This window comes from Bos indicus, chromosome 23 (assembly GCF_029378745.1).
Source record: "Bos indicus isolate NIAB-ARS_2022 breed Sahiwal x Tharparkar chromosome 23, NIAB-ARS_B.indTharparkar_mat_pri_1.0, whole genome shotgun sequence".
NCBI lineage: Eukaryota > Metazoa > Chordata > Mammalia > Artiodactyla > Bovidae > Bos > Bos indicus.
In genome coordinates this window covers 52,149,028-52,153,147 of record NC_091782.1, presented here as the reverse complement: position 1 = coordinate 52,153,147, position 4,120 = coordinate 52,149,028, and positions in this window count along the sequence as shown.

Sequence of the window (4,120 nt, the reverse complement as noted above, 5' to 3'; positions counted from 1 at the left end):
ATTATGGGCATATTTTCAAACAAACATTAAAAGGAGACAATATAACGCATATGCTAGAAAATCATTTTCTATCCCCACACACTTTGATTATACTGAATTATATCAAACTGCCCCAAATTATGCAGGTTACAAAAGGCTAACGGAAACCAGCTGTACCATGAAACACAGGTGCTGTGACTGTTCACATCCAAAGTACAGTTTGCTGAATTTCATTTAAAATGACTGAATAAGAACAGCAGCAACAAAAAAGAAATGCTCTAAACTTTCCAGTAAAATTGTCAGCTATCATAATGAGAAGTCAGTTGTCATGAGAACTCCCTTGAGATTTCTTATGTGTTCAGCGTCAAGGAAAGCCACTTTGGATAATTTTTTAAAACACCATGATGACCGACTCCTTTCCTAGATGACCGGTTCCCATGTTTTTCCCAATGATTTTGTGTCAGGAAAACTTTTTCTCTATCAAGCACTGACAGTTAATTTTACTAGCATGTGAAAAATGGTGTCTTCTTGTTAAACTACTTAGCTCTCAATTACAATAGAAGCTTGCAATTCCAAAAGGTCTCTTTTGACATACACAATATAATTTAGTACAACTGCAGTCTAAAGTAGGCTACACAAGGACTTCCCTGGTGGTCCGGTGGTTAAGAATCCGCCATGCTATGCAGGGAACGTTGGTTCCATCCCTGGTTGGGGAATGATCCCACATGCAGTGGAAGCGGGTAAGTTCCCTACCCACAACTACTGAGCTGGCACGATGCAACTAGAGAGTCTGTGAGCTGCACAGAAAGATCCGGTCTGGCCCAACTCAGACCCAATGCAGCCAAGTAAATAAATATTAAAAAAAAAAATAGGCTACATGGAAGGCTTCTTTCATTACATTTTAAGAGGTGAACTCGATTGTCATTTCTTCCTCCTTTTCTTTTATCAGTTCTCATTTTGAAACTACTTTGGACACTGAATTCTCCCATGGTTCTGAGGTTGTACAGGAGAAATTAAGCATAGAACAGTTAGGGAGGGTTCTTCTGGGTCTCTGTCTATCCTGCCTGCTTTTAGCACAGAGGACATGAGCCACAGGAGAGAAAGGCCAGTTCACAGGCACCATCCGGCTTCTTTAGTGTGCTCATCTCTCCCTCCTTGAGGAGCGTTGCTGTGGCCCCTGGGGCTGGGGGCTGGGGGTGCTTGGCACACTTGCATCGTTTCCAAATTTCCTTTGGTTTCTGATCTACATTCTAAAACTCGGAAGTTTTCATCTGAGTGGGTTTTCATTTCTGGTTCAAAACTGTAATACCACCTGTCATTCAACAGGAAATTAAAATGCGGTTCCTGAGGCTGTTCTTTGTGCTGCTGGTGATTTGGTTAAAGATTGTACCCACTTATCTCTAAGGAAAGTATCTCTCCCAAGGGTGCAATTTGAGTTTCAAAGTCTTCCCCAAGGAAAGAAGGATTGAAGTTATGTTTTCCTCTGCTAAATGTCAGGATCACAGGATATGTACTGGAATTTACATTCGAATTCATTAGTTTAACAGTGCATACCTACAAACAGAAAAAAAGAGAAAGAAATGCATAAAAAGGCATTTTTAAAAGCTGGCGTTAAATTTGTTTTTTTCCAATTTTATTGAGGTGATTGACATACAATTGGGTGTTAAATTTTCACTGCAAGGCACACAATTTTACAAACAATGTATTATAAATGTGGTGGGAAAACGTTGCTGAAATGACATTAGTTATCTGTGATTCCACTCAGTTTACAAAAACAATCCCCTCATATACTCACAACATAGAGGTCTACCTCACAAGAGATGCTGCTGCTAAGTCGCTTCAGTCGTGTCCGACTCTGTGCGACCCCATAGACGGCAGCCCACCACGCCCCGCCGTCCCTGGGATTCTCCAGGCAAGAACACTGGAGTGGGTTGCCATTTCCTTCTCCAATGCATGAACGTGAAAAGTGAAAGTGAAGTCGCTCAGTCATGTCCGACTCTTCGGGATCTCATGGACTGCAGCCTACCAGGCTCCTCCGTCCATGGGGTTTTCCAGGCAAGAGCTGAGCTTTTTAAAAAACAGACTTTAGGAACCTCCCTGGTGGCGCCGTGGACAGGAATCCGCCTGCCAATGCAGGAGACAGGGGTTCAATCACTGGTCGGGGAAGATCCCACACCTCTCGGAGCAACCAAGCCGTTGCCTCGCTACCGAGGTCCCGCCCCGCCGCCGAGGCCCCGCCCTCCACGGTGGCCACGCCTCCATGGACTTCCAGTAGGCGGGGCCAGCCCTTCCTAGCGGCTCTGCCCCGGCAGCTTTCCGGTGCAAAGGTTTCCGAACGCAAGAAAAAAAGAGCAGCGCGGTTGCAACGATGGGCTTCGGGTTTGAAAATGAAAAGTCGGGCTTAAGTCTGTTGCTTTGGAAACGTCTGCTGAATGATTAAAGAAATAAGCGGACGTTTGCTTTAACTCCGCCTTCAGAGAGCACCGCTTCTTCCAAAACTACAAACAGCTTGGAGTGAGTCTTTGACAAATCCTGTCCCAGTGCACTCTCCGAAAGTAGCACCGTGCGAGCGAATTTGGTGAGACATTTTTAAAGCAGGTGTTTGCCAGCATCATTTTCTAAAGCTTGACTTTCACTATGCTCTCTTTTAAAACTTGAATGATTTGTCCAAGTCTCAACTTGAGCCAGCCATAATCAGGCTTCAAACCTGAACCTTAGTTCCTCTGTTGCCCACCTATCCTTCCCCACACTCGGGATGCTTCATTTAATCTCCACGTTAAAGATGCTGCAAAGAAATGGAGAGTGGGGCGGGGGCCAGGGAGACCACATTAAGGCTGAGGAAACAGACTCATGTATAAGCGCTCCACTCATCAACAAGAAAGAGACTCCAGTTTCTGGACCTAGAGAAAATAAGGAATTTCTGGTGCCAATCTAGTACTCTTTCCATCGCATGCATGTTAGCCATGTCCAACTCTTGTGACCCTATGGACTGTCGTCTGTCAGGCTACTGTTTATGGGATTCTCCAGGCAAGAATACTAGAGTGGGTTGCCATGCCCTCCTCACTCTTTCCATTACTTATATTCAAAAAGAATTAAAACCAAAGAACTGTGTGGATGGGTGCATTATGGAGAGATGCTAAACAAACAACTTTTCTGTGGGAAACAGCACAAGAAGAAGGAAGCGTGCAGCCTGGAGAAGCTTCAGTTCAGACCACGGCTCCGCACCTCAGGACTGAGGCATCACAGTCCAGTCCCCTTACCTCTGAGTGTGTTTACTAGGCTTCTTTTGCCTTAACGTGTATTACTCTACTTTATATCCAAGATGAGCTCTCTTACAGGCTTGGACTCACTTCCAAGGAGAGGTCTGTAATAGGTCTGTACTACATACACCACGTTTATTTTCACTTTAAAATTACTTATTTAAAAATAATGTACTAGTGTTATTTTAATAACATATCTGAGCTATTCTTACAGTGACACATGGCCTTGCCTTCATGGGACAGAGAATATAATAAACTGTAAATACAAGATTGCTGTATTGCTGTATACATAATACCTTTAAAAAAGATATATCTGGATGAGAATCTAGAGATAGGAACAATTAGCATAATTCTGAAATTCCAACCTACACACTACTAGTACATCATTAAATATATGGGTGAAAATATACACCATTTTCTGAAAACTATTTCCTTTGAAAGAAGCCTTCTAAGTTATTATACCTGAATTTGATAATTAAGGAGAAACAAAGAAAGAAAGTGAAGTTGCTCAGTCGTGTCAGACTCTGCAATTCCATGGGCTGTAGCTTACCAGGCTCCTCCGTCCATGGAATTTTCCATGAAAGAAACCCTTCATGAAGAAAACAGTTAAGGACCATTCAAAGAAATGCAGCAATGGGTGTGGGGTGAGGATGGGAGAACCCACAGAAGTCAATAAACATCCAAGGATTTAGTATTCCGTATTAATAAAGTCCATGAGGGGAAAATGCTTAACTAAATATTTTAACACATTTGGGATTCAGCCAACTAGAGACTTATTTTATAAGAATATTTGTAACTCTTCCCCTCTGACAATCAAGAGACATATAAGAAACTCAGCTATTCTGAACTCAGATTTCTAAATCAAACCCAAACTCAGTTGA